This window comes from Sus scrofa, chromosome 9, assembly GCF_054392235.1.
Source record: "Sus scrofa isolate SSC_HxYL_T2T_F1_AM1 chromosome 9, Sscrofa_HxYL_maternal_Yorkshire_Landrace_v2.0, whole genome shotgun sequence".
NCBI lineage: Eukaryota > Metazoa > Chordata > Mammalia > Artiodactyla > Suidae > Sus > Sus scrofa.
In genome coordinates, this window is record NC_139391.1 from 137,872,877 (window position 1) to 137,890,991 (window position 18,115).

The window sequence follows — 18,115 nt, forward strand, 5'->3', positions numbered from 1 at the left end:
AAAGAGCTGAATTCATGATGTCCGGCCACATGACTCATCCTCAGACAGAGTCCTGTTGACACAGACAGAACGCTGGTTGCTGGGGGTGTCAGGCTGCCAGATGGAGCAGCCGGTGTGGCCATGGTCACCCCCGCTGCTCCTGTGGTACCCCACTAATCAGAAGTCACCACTTGCAGTTGACAGGGTGACGGATGGCAGACTCATGACATCTCATTATTTCTGAGGCAAAGGAGAAAGAAAAAAAAAGGGCACCAGGAAGGAGGAATAAGCTTGCTGTTTAGGTTGGGGGGGTGGCCTGATGCACAGCTGAAGACTGAGCCTGCCGTCACCCAGGGAGCTGAAAAGCAGGTCTTCGGGGTAATCCTGGATTTGGGGTTGACTGGGCTCCCGGAAGGGCATCTGATCTCCTCCCTACCTTGAGGCTGACTCATCCCCACGCCAGCCTGGGTTGGGAAGAACTCACTGGAAGGAGCCTGCAGGGCCACCCCATCACTCCTTCTGGGTAGCACAACCCCACAGAGCAAATCTGGGAAGGATCCTGGATTCAAGCAAGGACCATGCTTGCGAGGCTGCACCCACCATCTCCCATGAGAATTCCAATGGTCAGTGGACAGGCCTTGCCTGTGGAGCATGAAGTGACGCTGTAGCCACTGGGCAGTTCTCTTAGCGATCCCTTCTTGGCCTGAAGCTACGTTTGTTTTCCTGACAGTTCCCAGACTGGTCGGAGGGGAGGTCACATCACCCCACCAAGCCACACAGGCACACATCTGACTGCACTTTCATTTGCTTGAGAAAGAGGGTTAGAGGGTTCATTCTTTCAGAGTGTGACTCTTCCTGGCTGTGTACCCTCCTGGTTCTCAGCAAAGTTATTTCCTCCTTGGGTTGTCCTTGAACCCTAAGCATCTAGTCCCTTAACTCTTCACTGAAAAGCCTTCTCCATGAAGCTCTTTCTAAACCAGACCTTCGACCTGATGTAGTTTCCTCCTCCTTTGTATATTCCTACTGCAGTTTGTACGCTGTCACTCCGCTCATTCATTCAGTCATTCTGTTATCTATTGGGCACCTACTACGCGTAGCCCAGGCATTGTTCTAGGCCAAGAGGACACGGTTATGAACAAGACAGACGGTGTTCTGATCCCACAGAGCGTCCAGTCTAGTGGGGAGACGGCAGTAAACAAGCTCCACTACTGTTGTTGAGAGTAGGGTCAACATTTTTTTACAGCTGAAGAAATGAAAATTATAAGCCATCCAAATTCTCTGATTCAGTCTTGGTTCAAATTATAACAAGAGGTCACAGAGATGTTTGTCAAGCCTTGGGGTGAAAAAAATTCTGTCTTAATAAACAGTGTGCTCATGTTGTTTGAAGTGCTTTCCTGAGGCTGCCCACCTCTGACATGGTTTTATGACCCCGAATCCCCCACTTCTCCTTCTCCAACCAGAATCTTTATTCTTACAGAGCAGCTGCTTAACTAGGTATGAGAGAGAAAGCAATCTTATTATATCAATTCATACTAATGCGTGAGTGACGAATTCACACATAACTTCAAAGAGTTTTTTACTTTTTGTGACAATCTTTACTGACCCTGAATAATATCTAGATTTATTTCAGTCCTTAATATAAATTGGAAAAAGGAAGGCAAGAGAGGGGAAGTTTCTACTCGTTTGTAAGCTGTGGGTTCCTTGAAGACAGAGACCATCTCATTTTTGGGTGCTCAGTTATCCAGCCCAAATGATTGGGTATCTAATCAACATTTATTGAACTGAAAAGAATACAGAAATACAGGAAGAGACGATAGGAGGGGAGGGGAGAGGGTAAGAGCGAAGAAAGTGAAAGGAGGGCGGAATGGAAGGAGGAAGGAGGGAAAGCAGGAAACGCAGACGGAGGGAGAAAGAGAACACAGCCCAAATTATGGTACAGTTTCGCATTTCTTTCGTGGTCAAGGCCGTCAGTTTCTGCAATTATTGGAGGGATTTATTCCAATAGAAAAGAAAAAAATGCTGCCGCTTCAGAGTGCCAACAAGAGAATGGAGCCAGGAGATGCTGAGCCCTAAGGAAAGATACTGACCAAAGCCATAAATTTCTCTTTTCCAGCATGACAGAAATGACTCATGACAGATGACCGGCCACTGTCGATTAGACCCCCTGAGGGGCCCCTGGGCCCCCAGGAATGGGTCCATGATCATCTAACAAGCACAGGAACTCAGGGACTAACCCTGTTAGGGTTATAAAAATTGATCTCTGTAAATTCAATATAATTAAAGAGGCTGCATTCATCCACCGAAGGCCGCAGTGGAATTTTCCACTGAAGCCAAACTAAAACGGAAACTTGAGAGAGAAGTGGAGGTGAGAAGGCAGAAAGCCAGGACCACCAGTTTTCTGTTGGGTCTCAGGAAATGAGAGAGGAAATCTTTTTTAGATGCTGAAAGAAAAAAAAAAAGTGCAGCCGCAGACTCTGGATGTACAGGGCACCCAAGAGACCAAATGTTCCAGCGTTCAGAAAGATATGGGCTCAGAGTAATGGAACCCTTGAGCAAGATGGGCCTGGAAACCAAAGGGAATTGGCATCATTTTTGCCAAAATACACCTCAGGGAGTATAATCCGTGTAGTCAGGTGTATCAGAAGAGTTCTGCTCAGTTCACAGCCAATAAAACCATATGCATTTAAGTGTTTGCTTCCAACAATGAGACCACACGGTGCCTGGATTTACAGTCCAGCAGAATCCCGACCCCTCTCGTTAGTTTCATGACCTCGGTCAAGCTACCCGATCTCTCTGAGCCTCCTCAGCATCTGGCAAGTGGAAAAAGCGTTCTCTCTCTACCATTGAACGAGTGCTTTCCAGAGACTCCGCACTCTAGAAGTACAGCCATCTTCACTCTTCACTGCTACCCCAGAGGTGAGTATTATCACTGTCTTCCGACGGGGGAGGTGAAGAGATGGCCTCGGCTTGTCCAAGGTCACAGAGCTGCTACGTGTTAGAGCTGGAACTGACACTTGGTCTAATTCCAGAGTCCACAGCCTCACACCGGGAGGCCCGGGCTCTCCAGCTCTCCTAAAACCATGGCGCTGAAGGAGGCCGAGCTTTCCCACGCTTCTGTTCCAATACGGCTGGAGGAGTACCTTCCTTCCCTCGTCACAGCAGATCTGCACGAAAAGGAGTCCTTTCCTGCTCCTTTTTCAGTTAAAAGGCACGGAGGCTTTTTCTAGCTGGTTTGGGGCTTTGTTTTATCCCATCGGCACAGAAGCATCCTAAACCCGTGGACTGGGAAACACAGATCTCAGCCCCAGGTCTCCCATGAACAGAATGATCACAAGGAATGCCATCGGTCAGGCTTCCTGGGCACCTCCACGGGGCAAGGGCACGGCCAAAACACGCTCCCTGTTTCTGTGGACCAGCAGCGGCTGCAACCTTGGAACTCAACCTCTCCAGCTTATTAGAACAACCAATGACCCAACATGAGAACTGCAGAGTGCATTCAGATGGAAAATGGTCTCTTTCTTACGAAGTGATTTAATTAGCAGCCATTTTCCCATCAGCTCAGTTGTCAGCACCACTAGGGCAGCTGGGGAGAAAAACACTGGGCCTCTGCCTTCCTGGCTCCTTCTTTTCTGCTGCCGCCTCTTGGAGATGGAGGAAATTGAAACCGATTTAGGAAAGAGCAGTTCAAGCTGGGAAAGGCGTGGATCAGGCCTGAGGGCCGTCTTTTATGCTCTTCTGAGAGTCTACGGTCCCAGGCTGCTATTCTCCAATGTGGTGCCTGATTCTCTGGCACGAGGAGTCTTAAAGCTTTTCCATTCCTGTGCTTTTCCCTTCTGCTCCTCGCCCCTGGTCACGACCTCCTGCAGCTCTGGTGGCTGAGAAAACAAAACGAATTTCAAAGAGCTCCTTGGTGACAATGCCTAACTCTGAAGGATATTTGGGGTGGAGAATTAGCCGGAGGTTAAAGCTGCCCAGAGGCTGAAAAATTTCTCAGATAGCCTCGGCCATCTAATTATACGTCCCTGTGAAAGCCTAGGTTCCATCCCGGACCAGCTCGATTTTGACATTTTCGTTGCATTGCTATTACAGTTTCAGCACTCAAATATGCAGCATCGGGATGGGTACAGCTAATACGTCATCTTGCCCCTGCATCAGTGCCTCCATCCCTCTCACGGATTTGGGGATAAGCAGGGAGTGTCTTCCAGACATCCGCGGGAATTTTCTTTCTTTGCCATTTCCTAGAAAGAAGGCGATAAAGATGGGGTTTCACATTAGTGACTCTGCAAAAATGTCCATCAGTGTCGAGAGGTTCCGAGCTCGGCGAGCTAGTCTGGAAAGCCATCACGGAGAACGTGGGCTTTGGATGTGCTTGGAAAATATCCGACAGATTCGTGGCTCCCTTTATGCATATTTAGACTTTTTTGGCCCAGGAAAACCAAATGATCCCAGTTCTTTCTCCTTCCTCATGCAAAGTGGTAATCTTTCAAAGAGAAATGTTGCTCGCGCTGCTGTAAGAAAGCATTCGTTTTTGTTTGGTGTGTGGCGGCTGTGATGGCATATGAGTAATACTGTCACCCAGAGCAGTGTTTATCAAAAACCGAGCTGAGCTGGGACCTTTTAGGGGGCTGTGACGTCAGCGGAGGGGGTCATGACCAGCACTTGGTCAAAGGAGATAACCGAATAGAAAAGAAGAGGAAAGGTCCGCTTCGGGCTGCAGGCGTGCTCTCGCACACACCCTGGGTCACAGTGTAAAATGCAGTCCTGACAGCTCCACCTCTGGCATCAGAAGACCTAGCTTCTAATTTTGGTTCTTCTATTAAGTCCGTGGCCGAAAGCAAGCACTTAATATTCCTTCTCTAAATTCGCCTTTCAGTGAGGGTGAAATGAAGGGCTCCGGTAAAATTCTAAGCTTCAGTGATTCCATAAAATAGGAAAAATATAAATGTACTCCTGCGCAAATGGACTAAACCCCGAAGTCAAGGAGAACTGAGTTGGGGTGTTTGGAATTACCTGCGCTGTTGCTCCTCCAGTGACACCCATGTGTCTGCGTGGCTACGACAAGCCTTTGGAGCCACCTAGCCCTGCTGCTGAAGGCAAGCGATGTTTACTGCCGGTTTTATGGAAAGGATCTAGCAAGTCGTGATGACATTTTAGAAATAAACATGTCAAAGACAGAAATCTTGGTACAGCATCTTGCGTGTGGTCCAGGAATCGCCTCGACCAACACTTCATCTCCCTGAAATAAGACGAGGAAGCTCTGCGGAGCCGGGGACCGCGGCCGGGGAGTGTTGAGACGCCCGCTCCCCGTGGTTTCCCGCTGACCGGCACCTTCACCTACGCATTCCACAACGAGACGCTCCCTTCGCATGCTCTGCACCCTAACCTACTGCCCACTTCTCTGCAAGTCAGGACAAAAGTGTGGCTTTTACCTCCACGAGCTGCCCCTCAGCCCTCCAGGGCAACCCGTCTCGGCACTGCTCTGCGGACCAGTCCCAGCCCGAGTCGGGACTTCTCGGGGTCCCGCGGGAATGCGCTTCGACGGCCCAGCCAGCTTCCTGTCTCTCCTCCCGTTTTACATGACGACGTCCTTGAACCTGATGCCCTCTGGTATGTGAAACGGAGCTGCCTTGCAACTTGATTTGTCTCGATGACGGACTAGAGCGATAACTCTGTTTCCTATGACGTCACTACCTGTTTATTGCCTTCATTTACATCGTGAGTCATTGGAGGTGTCAGTCATTGTATCAATAGACTCCCCTACATCAAGAGCACCTCCAGGTACATTCTGGGCTCTCGATAAATGCCGCTGAAATTCAGGTCCTAGCTGGGGAAGAGAGAAGGGAAGACGTTTTCGAAAAAAAGCAAGGAAACTACTGGTGAAATTTGGGATCTTCCATTCAAAGGCCTCATGCCTCTGGCATCAAAGTATTCACTTCTGGCCTTAAGGATTTGCTGAAACTTAAAGAGCCTTTGGAAATCACCTAGACCTGGAGTTGACCAACTATGGCCTGTGGGTCCAGTGCAATCCACCACCTGCTTCTATACATCAGTTTTGTCGGAACACAGTCGCGTATTGTCCACAGCTGCTTTTGTGCTCCAACTGCAGGGCTGAGTTGTTAGGACAGAGACGGTGTGACCCACAAAGCCTGAAATATTTCCCTGGCCCTTTCCAGAAAAGGTTTGCTGACCTCTGATCTAGACAGAGCACCACTGACTTGACACGTGACAGGGAGGCCGAGGAGAGGAATGACGTGCCCAGACTGTTAACGGCACAGCCGAGAGGCTGCTGGGCCGGCGCCGTCCTGCCTCTCTCCTCATTCTCTCACGCTCTCTCCACCTGAGTAACAACAGCTCACTGTGGAGGCTGGATTCAGAAGAGTCAGGACACTGTCCTGTGATCCTCTTCTTGGCCAGGGAAGCAGCTGTGAGCCTCTTGGAGCTGCCGGCTGAGGTCCTGTCTTCCCACACCTGTCCACTGGAAGGAGTGGCGGGGTCTCAGCCTAGACCTGGACTTTGTCTACCCCGGATTCAGACAGGTTTGGGTGCATCTGAAGCATCGCAGCTCTGGGCCTCCTAAGACGGCTTTGCCATGAGCCTCCCAGGAAAGACTTCATCCTCAGGAGCAAAGGGGAGAAGAGGTGCACAGATCCAGGTCCATGCGGGAGGAGCAGAGAAACCCCTCCTGCTTCTCCCCCAGGACTCGGGACACCTGCCCGGGTCCTGGGGAGAAAGGCTGCAGAGAGGAAAGAATGAAAACTAAGGGAGTGGTTCCACAGCGCTGGGCAGGGCATGGAGGCCCTGTGGCAAGGGCTTTGGCACAATGAGGGGTGGTATGGGGTGGCCTCCAGGGGGCTTCACAGCCATATGCGAGCACGCTCAGAGCACTCAGGCCAGCAGGCTGGGGCAGGACTGGAGAAAAACAGAGGACCACTCTACGTGTGGGTGTGAAACACCCCACGGGGCCCCAAGCAGCAGCGGGGAGACTCTGAGGAGGCTGAAGGGTTCGTGGTAGCAAATGGGACTGAATCGGTGAAGTGCTCTTGTTTCTGTCCAGCTGCTGGAGCAGGCGGCACTGACAGTTCTAAGTGCTACCCTTCAGCTGCCTCAGCTGACGTTTGCGCCACAGAGGGCTGGTTTGGCTCTTCCCAAGCCACATCCTTGGGTGCGGACAGGGAGGCCTCCAAAGCTCTGCTGCTGAGCTTATGGACCCTGGTTCAACAGGGCAGGGACGAACTCCAAGTCAGGCCACAAGCAGTTCGCTCGCTGTCAGACACCGCTTGCTACGATACAGTCAGTGCAGTGGATGCTGCCGCCACAGGCCACCTGAGCTTAAGTGGGATCCAAAAGGATGGCGTTTGGCCTGTGAGGGAAAAAGCAAAAAACCCTTGTTTTGTAACCGTTAAATCCCATCCATGGTAAGAAATACGGGCTCATACATAGGGCTTAAAATAAGTCAGACAGGAGTTCCCACTGTGGCACAGCGGAAACGAATCCAACTAGTATCCATGGGGCCTCACTCAGTGGGTCGGGATCTGGCATTGCTGTGAGCTCTGGCGTAGGTCACAGAGGCGGCTCGGATCCCCCGTTGCTGTGGCTGTGGTGTAGGCCGGCAGCGGTAGCTCCAATTCCAACCCTAGCCTGGGAACTTCCCTATGCCGAGGGTGCGGCCCTCAAAAGCAAACAACAAAACAAAAAATAAGTCAGGCAGAAGAGGTATTCATTCCACATAGGTGGTTGTTACCATGGAGCTAAAAGATCACAGAGGGAGCTGTGCAAATGGCACGAGAGGGGCAGGGACACAGGCAGGGTCTGCAGCGGGTCAGATAACTTCTGAGAGCCATTCGCCAGGCTTACAGGTGATCATGGGCAGTGGCTTTATTTGTAGGCAGACAGTATCTTACAAAGAGTGAAGCCTGTGTGCTAAGAAAAATTATCCAAAACTTGGAAATAAGACAACAAGTCTTAAGCGTGCCATTTATGTCATGCCATCACATTGCCGAACAAACCCACCTAAGGAAATGCTTCGGGAGAGATAACTTAGTTAGACTTACTAATTACGAAGGATTCGGGCCCAGACTCCATAAAGTTAGATGTTAACTTAAGCCTACTGCTAGGCTGCAAGTGAAATCTGTCAGACTGAAAACAAAACCCTACAGGGTCCGATCTTATTGCCACGTAGACTATTAACTAGTTTTATCTACTTTGCAAACCAACTTCCACATTCTTTACTCTCAGAATCATATGAAGCAGCCGCTTCTGTTCTCCTTTGATTGGGCTTTGTCATCCTGCTGCTTTCCTCACTAATGAATTAGATAAATCTTTGACTATACGTCAGTATGAGAATCATCTTTTAAACATTTTATAGAAGCCCTATCCTCCAAAATTCACGGTAGGCTTCCCTGTTCATAATTATCTATCTTATTCTCTACACATCATAATGAATTAGACTCATCTGGCTTTCATTTCTCAGCTGACAGATTACTAAAAAAATATGAAAACTCCTTTTATTTCTACTTTGAGGTCAATTTACTGTAGCAAGTTGCTTGGCGACCTTTTGGGTCCAGTACTGTACTGGTTGCTCTGTGAATTATGGAAGAAAGATCAGAGCTCCGTCCTTACGTATTGTACAGACCAAATGGGGAGAGGAATTGTATGTATTTTTTAATAGTCATCTGCGTTGAGACATTGCTGTGATATGCTAAGGCCGGTTAGCTACCTTGAGCTCTGAGGCTAATCTAATTTTATTCTAGGATCTAGAAAAAAAAAAAGAGAGAGAGAAAGCAAGAAAGATGAGCGTAGCTGTAACAAGTTTCTGCCTCTGTTGGCTCTCACCCAAACTAATCAGCCTGGGAGATTGATTTCCCCTCCAGCCAGCATCTTGTTCAGCATTTCTGCTCATCATGCTTCTGGCACTGCTTCCTCCGAGGACTGTCCATCATTCCTAACCATGGCTGGTCCTCTTGATAAATCAGCAGACAGATGCTGGGGACACAGAATGGAGATGCAGACAACAGACCTGACTCACAGACTCATCCCTTCCTTTGCGTCACCTTGCTTGGCTTCTCACATCAGAGGGATGCACCAGGCAGTCTGGCAGTGAACCGGGGGTGGGCAGGCGCTTGGACTACAGGGGGGAGGATTCCTGGGATGAATTTGAAGGAAGAAAGGGGTGTCCTCTAAGCGCTCTGAATTTTTATAGGTCCGTCTCTGAGAAATATCTCAGAGAATGATGCTGAGTGTACAGTCTCTTCAAGGTTGGCAACAAAGGCCAGCGTGTTCATTGCTGATACGAAGAGCAAAGGAGCAGAGAGTGGGTTTGGGCACCCACAAGTCTGTTCGCAGGAGAGGCTCGGAGCTGCGGCAGTAGGGCCTGGAGAAGGTGGAGACACATCTCGCCACACTTCCATTAACCCATTTTATCAAGGAAACCCAGCTGGGGTCCTCCAGTCCCTTTGGAGTCAGCGAAGACTGGTCTGAACTATCTGGATTATTCCCAGATTCCCGTGAATTAGTGGGGGCTCCATATGATCGTGTTCAGCTCCGGCTCTAACATTCCGCCCGTTAAATTATCTGTCCTAAATCTTATGGCTGTTCCTTTCTTGTCACTCTGGCTTTAACCCAAACATGAGAGAATTTGACCCCCTTCCCATGAAATAACCATGCACTTGGGGAGAAGAAGGAAACCTAGATGCAGCAATATAAACTATTTAAAACTGAGTAGTAGAGGAGTTCCCGTCGTGGCTCAGTGGTTAACAAATCCAACTAGGAACCACGAAGTTGTGGGCTCGATCCCTGGCCTTGCTCAGTGGGTTAAGGATCCGATGTTGCCGTGAGCTGTGGTGTAGGTTGAAGATGTGGCTGTGGTGTAGGCCAGCAGCTGTAGCTCTGATTAGACCCCTAGCCTGGGAACCTCCATATGCCGTGGGTGTGGCTCTAAAAAGGCAAAAAAATAAAACAAAATTGAGTAGTAGATATTCCTCTTCTTAAGAGTCCTTTGGCTCCTCTGCCTTGTTGCTCTGCTCTCCCCCCATCTTCTTGTTCTTTTATGCAAATGCAGTGTGTTGCCGTGCTCAGGGACACGAAAGCCACCTGCTAGAGTTCATACCCTCACCGGCTAAACACCTCAGGTGAGTTACTTCACCTCTCTGTGCCTCATTCTTCTCATCTGTAAAACGGATTACCTCCCTCATAAAGTAGATGGAAGCGAAAAAGAAGATACAGATGCCAGCAGGCACACTGAAAGATGTTTAGCATCATTAGCTATAAGGAAAATGCAAATCAAACTCACAATGACTCAACTGATTTACTTTGCTGTACACCTGAAGCTAACACAGCTTTGTTAAGTCAACTACACTCCAATAAAATCTATTTAAAAAAACACCGCAATGAGATGCCATTTCATACCCATTAGGATGGCTAGAATTAAAAGTTAGTAAATGTTGGTGAGGATGTAGAAAAGTGAGAATTGCGAAATGGGGCAGCTCCTCTGGAAAATAGTCTGGCAGTTCTTCAGATGGTTAAACAGAACTATAACTGCACGACTCAGCAATTCCACTCCAAGAGAAATGAAAACAGACGTCCACACAAAAACGTGTACCCGTAACAGCAGAAAGGCGGAAACTATCTAAATGTCTATCAGCCAACAAATAGATAAATAAAAGGTGACATAAGGAGATAATGGAATATTATTCAGCCCCAAAAAGAAATGAAGTACTGACACATGCTATAATGTAGAAGAATCTTGAAATCATTACAGTGCATGAAAGAAGTCAGTCACAGAAGACCTCTTGCTATATGAGTCTTCTCATATGAAATGTCCAGAACAGGGAAAATCCATAGTGGTTGCTCAGGGCTGAGAGGTGGGCAGGGGTTGCTGAAGGAGTTGACAGCTAAAGGACATGGGGTTTCTTTGTGAAGCTGATGAAATGTGCTAAAAATGACCAAGGGCTGGAGTTCCCGTCATGGCGCAGTGGTTGACGAATCCGACTAGGAACCATGAGGTTGCGGGTTCAGTCCCTGCCCTTGCTCAGTGGGTTAAGGATCTGGCGTTGCCCTGAGCTGTGGTGTAGGTTGCAGACGCGGCTCGGCTCGGCTCGGCTCGGATCCTGCGTTGCTGTGGCTCTGGCGTAGGCCGGGGGCTACAGCTCCGATTCGACCCCTAGCCTGGGAACCTCCATATGCCGCGGGAGCAGCCCAAGAAATAGCAAAAAGACAAAAAATAAAAAAAATAAAAAGTGACCAAGGGGACGTTTGTACATACCTGTGAATATTCTATAAAACAACTGAATTCTGTACTTTAAGTGACTGAATTGTATGATGTATAAATTATATCTCAATAAAGCCTTTTTTTAAAAAAAGAGGGAAGATGTATATTTCCAGTTAGAGCAGTGCCTAGCACACTGAGAGGAAACAATGGCACACTTAGGTGAGTTAGAAAAGAGATTAATGAAAAGGTCTATTCATAAAGTGCAGGAAGGGTTAGAAGAACTAATGAGGTGGCCTAGGTTTCCCCCTCCTGTCAGCATTCATCCCAGACGCTGAGAAGACAGACAGACACACACACACACACACCCACAGAGTGCATGTTTCATTTTGCCATTTATCTGGAACTTTGTTCCTCTGGCCCCCTGCAGAGGTTCCAGAATGTCTGCTCCCTTTTTCTTCCCTCTCTCCATGCCCACCCTGAGGCTGTGCCCCTTGAAAACTGGCACACCAGGTAGTTCCTTGGGTGGGCAGTGTCAGCTGTCCTTCACAGTACATCCAAGGAGCCCTTCTCGAGGGTGGACAATGGTTTGGAAAATGCAACAGGAGCGAGAGAGAGGGGCTGTCCTCTGCCTCGCAGATAGATTTGGACAACCAACGGGAAAGCCTAGAGGAGCCGTGATGAAATCTGACAGTGAGCTGTAATGATTCTGCAGAGATGGCCATCTGAAGGAGGCTTTCAAAGGCAAGAGTTCAACAGTGGCAACTGGGCGTCCTGCGCAAAAGAAACAGGAGGGCCAAAGATCGCTTTCCATTGACCTTGCTTTATTTTCTTCCAGCACTTAACACCATCTGAAATTATGTTTTTATCAGCTTCAAGTTGTTTATTTTCTTTCTCCCCCATGCACTCTGATTCTCCAAGTGCAGGAAGCATGTCTGTCCCAAGTGCCCCAAAGAACTCCTAGTGCATGGTGGGTGCTTGGTAAATCCTTGCAGCATGGATGAAGCAGCAGGCAGTCCAAGCAAACGGCAGAAAGGAAGACAAGCTCGTATGTGGTTTCCTATCATCCTCACAACTTCCACCCACCCTCAAGAAAGACGCCATTCTCTCCATCACACAGATAAGCAAACTGAGGAAAGACAAAGGCAGGAAACTTGCCGCGGGTCACATACCCAGTAAAAGGTAAAGCTGGGATGGAAGCTTAGGCCCACAGCTTCCAAAGTCTGGACTACACCAGGAAGAGGCTAAAAAGGCTGAACCGAGTAAAGCCGAGGAAGGAGTCAGAGAGGAGAACTCATGCTTAAGAGGTGCTGTGCTGACGAAACAGAGGGCCAGACGTGGCCACAGATTGAGAGGGAGAGCTCGCCTGCAAATTCATCTCCATCTGAGCCTCTGGTCCTGACCCCTCTCCCTGCCAGAATCAATCACATGGGGATGACAGAACAAAACATGTGGCATGGGCCACCTTGGAAGACTCTTCTAACATCCCCAAGCATCTGCTTCCCCAGCGAGATGGTGACAGATACTAGGTTTAGGGTTGCTGTGAGAAGATGCAGGTAAAGCACCCAGGACAGTTCCTGGCCTGTAGCAGGTGTTCAATAAATACGAACTCGCCTCTCCCCATGGCCTCCTGCTCTCTTTTGGTCTAGGAAATACCGCTCCCGGGAGGAAGACCAAAGAGAAAAGGAATGTCAGGAGGACATTTGCTCTGGGGCAAGTGTAGAGTAGAAGGTCTCAAGAAGGACATGAGCGACAAGCCAGACCTGGAAGAGTTGGATGGGTAAGAGGGTAGGAAAGCACGCAGCGGTTTTCTCTAAGAGGAAAACTCTGACCCTCTAGAATGAAGGTTTGGACAAGCAATCAGAATTCTAAATCATGTGCCCGGTCGATTCTCTGCACAAAAGGGGTTGCCGGAGCTTGGTGAAGGGGAAGCAGGGGACCATCTGACCTGGGGCTCATCTATACAAATTTGGTTGTATCTCCAAAGGAAGTTATCAAATCAATATGATTTGGGGAGTTCCCGTCGTGGCGCAGTGGTTGACGAATCCGACTAGGAACCATGAGGTTGCGGGTTCGATCCCTGCCCTTGCTCAGTGGGTTGAGGATCCGGCGTTGCCGTGAGCTGTGGTGTAGGTTGTAGACGTGGCTTGGATCCCGAGTTGCTGTGGCTCTGGCGTAGGCCGGCAGCTACAGCTCCGATTCGACCCCTAGCCTGGGAACCTCCATATACCGCAGGAGCGGCCCAAGAAATGGTAAAAAGACAAAAAAAAAAAAAAAAATATGATTTGGGGTTTGTACTTAAAATGCAAAATTTAAAAGTTACTTGTGAGTTCAATTATGGATCGCACCTAGTAGATTTTCCATTTCCTTTTTTCTTCTTCTTTTTTTTTTTTTTTGGTCTTTTTGCCTTTTCTAAGGCCTCACCCACAGCATATGGAGGTTCCCAGGCCAGGGGTCGAATCGGAGCTGTTTCCACCAGCCTACACCACAACCACAGCAACTCAGGATCTGAGCCACGTCTGTGACCCACACCACAGCTCACGGCAACGCCAGATCCTTAACCCACTGAGCGAGGCCAGGGGTGGAACCTGCAACCTCATGGTTCCTAGTCAGATTTTGTTAACCACTGCGCCACGATGGGAACTCCGGGATTTTCCATTTCTTAAAACATAATGTACACTGCTCTACAGAAATGGTTTCCTGATATGAACATGATCTGTAAAATCGATTTTTAAAAGGTATTAATTTATAAACAAACAAGTTTTTGTAACTGTCTTTGAATTTCCATATTTCTTATGTGTTGAATTCTTTTCTTTCTTTTTTTTTTTTTAAAGAGGCTTGGTTTCTGGGTGTCTTCAGCTCCAGAGAGCACAGGACAGCGGCAGCTCAGAGGCAGCCAGAGGGAAGAGCCTGTCACTGAACTTGTTTACAGCGCCACCTGGTGTTTAAAACTCATAAAAGGGTTAGGCTTCCTTGTCCTTAAGCCCTGAAGTCGGCCGAGTAAAATCCCCACAATGGCTTTCTAAAGCACTCTCTCTCAGATATTTTTTCATTCACTTAAAAAGATTAAGGCTTATAAGCAAGACTACCTCAAAGTAACAGCTGATGCCCCGTGACTTTCCTTTGTTTTTGGTTTTGTAACGTGGGAGGGAAGGTCTGTACGTAATACAAGCTATGATTGACTAAGCGGTGACTACTGCCAAGCATTGTTTCAACGTGCTTTGCTTGGAGCAAGTAAGTTAATTATTATAACAACGCTAGAGGTAGGTATTATTACTACTATGCTCATTTTACAGATGTGGCCACTGAGACACAGAGAGTTTAAGGAATTTGCCCCAAACCACACACTAGAAAGCAGCAAACCCGATTTGAACCCCAGCAGCCTGGCTTCAGTGCCCACGATTTTAACCATGGTTTTGCTGCTTTTCCGTGGAGGTAGGGGTTTCAAGAAAAGATATCTTCTTAATTTTTATTTGGCCTGATATTAAAAATTTAATTTCTCTGCGTAAAGCTCAATGGACCAAGGATAAACAGAGCAGCAAACGAGTTAAAAACATGCCTTCAATAATCCTCTGCTATATGAGACATTAAGCCTCTCCGCACATAGACTGCCCTTTAGAATGTCATGCAATCCAGAAGGATGGCATGGAAAACAGCTTAATTAGTGTTGGTCTATAACGATCCCCCCTCCCCAAAGAAAATGTCATAATCCCCTCAGTCTTTTTAAGAGTTCGACAATTTCAGGAGCCCTCTCCTTTTTAAAGGGTAGTAATCATAGCTACAATCTCTTGAGTGCTTTTTTGGTTTTAGAGAAGTAATTATCTAGTGAAAAATCATGTAGGTTCGGGGCTCATACCACCTGAATTCAAATTCTATCTGTGTCACCGAGCCAGTTCCTTCACCTCTCCAAGCCTCTGACTCCGCGACAGAGGACAGCACGTGATGGTGCTGACTTCAGAGGAGTAGATGAGGATTAACTAGTTTCATTCCCGTAAAGAGTTTAGAAGAATCTCCGGCATGTGTACTAAGTGCTTCCAAAAACATTACCTTACAGGGTAATACACCAGGCACTGTGCAGAGCAGATTACTGACAAAACCACTTTTTTTTTTTTTTTGTCTTTTTAGGGCCACATCCTCGGCATATGGAGGTTCCCAGGCTAGGGGTCGAATCAGAGCTACATCCACCAGCCTACACCACAGGCACAGCAAAGCCAGATGATCTGAACCGCATCTGCGACCTATACCACAGCTCATGGCAACACCAGATCCTTCACCCACTGAGTGAGGCCAGGGATCAAACCCGCGTCCTCACGGATAATAAATAGTTGAGTTCGTTACCACTGAGCCACAACGGGAATTCCCAAAACCACCTTTTAAAGCAAGGGTTTCTCCATATTAACTGTTGTCTATTATTATTATTATCGCTAATGCAGAGAGGAATCTGGGGAAAAACATACCAAGATATTACTAATCATTATCACCGAGTAGGTGTACTTTTGGTTTTTTATTGTTTTTCACAGTTTGACTTGCCTGCTTAATAAGCACGGGTTGCTTTCTGGAAGGAGACCCAAAGGAAAGATAAGCTTTTCAGGAAAAAAACCATGGGCGGAACCATCCGGAAGAGTGTCACCGACAGGGCTGAGCGCTGACGAGTGAAGAGAAAGACCTGGACTGCGGAACTTTGGACAGAGTCGGGATTGACGGGTGGACGTTTCCCAGGCACGCGGCAGACGGAAAACTCACAAGTGAGTAGCTAGCTCATCCTTGGAAGCATTCTAGCAAGGCTGGAGACAGCCTCTGAGACGACCTGCAGGCGGCCCATGGGTCAAATGACGGACTGGATCACAAGACCCCCAAGTTCCTCCCAAACTGGGGCTCAAGACCCACTTCCTGATTTTGCTTTAAAAGACACCAGAGATGAAAAACAGGTGGTCACCGACTTTCAGAGCGTTGAAGTCTGACTCCTTGCCAATTGTTTTCTGCTACCATCAGTTTCCATAAATCCTATGAGAAGACATGCCTCCTCCCTCTTCCTTAAGGCTCCAGCTGGATTAGAGATGAAGGAAGTGACAGCACAAGCCTAGAGACACCTTAGCGCTAAATTTCCACTGCCACCAAGTGGCTGAGCATCAGCCCTGAAGCAGAGTCCCTATGCTGGTTCCTGCAGAGATAAGAAGAGGAGAGAAGAGGCCGAACCTCTGGACTTCAGGACTCACGATCCCATTTTTGTCCTATCAGTTAAGAGTTGCTGACGATAGAGCCTGGCCGTGGTGGCTGAAACAAATGAGCCATTTAGGTTTTCACGGAAGAGAGCAAAGGGAGACCACGCAGGGCTGGGAACAGCAGCTTCAGGATGTAAGCAGAGGGCCAGCCTTCTTGTCTCCGGGCTCCACCATCTCTGCACACAGCTTCACCCTCGGTAGCATCAGCCACCACTCTGCATTCCAGGCAGAAAAACAGGGAAACACGAGAGCAAAGGGTGTTCCTCTGAGTCTCAGAGTTCTCCTAAGGGTGCACCCCAAGTTAGTGCGCTCGCACCTTTGGCCAAACCTTAATGCAAGGGGGACTGGGCACCTGTCACCCAACGGAATCCAGGGTCCTGTGACTATGCAAGTAGGAGGTGATTACAGTGCAAACAACAGCAGTCTTCCAACTGCTCTCATGTCCCTATTGAGGCAGCAGGGATGAGCCCCCATGTCTTAAAGACGAGAAAGCTGAGAGGCGGCCAGGTGGACCTGTGCAGAGCCACAGTGGGTTGGTGGCTCAGGGCTGGCTTTGAGCACAAAAGGCAGAAACCCACGAACATCTGTGGGCAAATGGCAGCTGTGAGCCCAGGGCCATCTCTCTGTGGGGAGTCAAACTGGCAGACAAGAGGGGCTGCAGAGGGCAGTGAGGACAGTGGCGGGGGTGTGGGGGGGGGCGGGGGGCCTGTAGGACACCAGGCTCCGTGTCATTCCCTCGGTTGGCAAGAGCTGGACAGCTTTGGCCTTGGCTCAGTTTGAACAGATGGGCAGAAATACAGCACAGCTTCCAAATCAGTCAAGCAGCAAAAACTGCCTTCCTTCCCTCTGTCAGCTGAGGCTACAGTTCCCACTGGGTCACAACCAGCTGCAGAGGCCCCGAACTGGAGCCCAGAACAGCTTGGGCAGGAAGGTGCCATCCTTGCCCACTGTGAGGGGGAGGAGGAGGACAAGTGCGTGCAGGGGTCCCTCCCAGCAGTAAGGGGGACACCTGGGCGGAGCTGCCAACCAAGTTCAGATTTCTCTGCGCAGGACGAGCCAGGCTTGGGCGATCCTGACCCCTCTGGAGCCCGGGACTCTGCTGGGAGAGCAGCTCGTTCGTTCGATGCACGCCTGGAGCTCCGTTCTTTCTCATGGCCTCATCTCCCGCAGGAGTGACGGCATTATGGCTAAAGGTGTAAAGGGAATCAGGACTTACACTGAAATGCAAGCCCCGCAGAGGGAATCCCTTCCCGCATCCGAAGAGAGGAAGGTCCTCCCGAGACCAGGCACATCTGATGAGGGGACAGGAACGGGTGCTTGGCTTCAGAAACACGGCATAAAATGCAGAGGGTTTTACTGCAGCTCTGGCCAGGGCATGCGGCACAGGAGGAAGAAATACAAGTTTTCAGAAGATGCACTTTCTGCTGCCAGTTGGACGGGAGGGGTTAGCTGGGAGGGATGGCCAGGCCCTGAGGAAAAGCAAGGGAGCTCTCTTCTCTCCTGACCTCAGTTTTAAATCATCTGTGCGCCTGCTCCCAGTTCACCGACTAGCAATAAAAATGGACTGAAATCTGTTTTAAATTCTATGTAGCGAGCAAAGCCAGAAAAGCTTTTCAAACGAGGCCTGGAGTAGAAACTTGGTACAAAGATGACTCTACCCTAACTTTCAAAGAGCGAAGATGGGGAAGGGATGGGGGGCGCCCAGCTGCAA

General features: G+C 48.9%; 1 long non-coding RNA gene across 1 annotated transcript; it reads right to left on the reverse strand.

The window, feature by feature from the left end:
• Window positions 1–1,551: 1,551 nt before the first annotated feature.
• Window positions 1,552–11,001, reverse strand: LOC110255537 (uncharacterized). Its single transcript, XR_002336062.2, has 2 exons — window positions 8,812–11,001; window positions 1,552–7,339 (listed from the first exon to the last, which is right to left on the reverse strand). It is a non-coding gene; the product is annotated as an uncharacterized LOC110255537 (long non-coding RNA).
• Window positions 11,002–18,115: the final 7,114 nt, after the last annotated feature.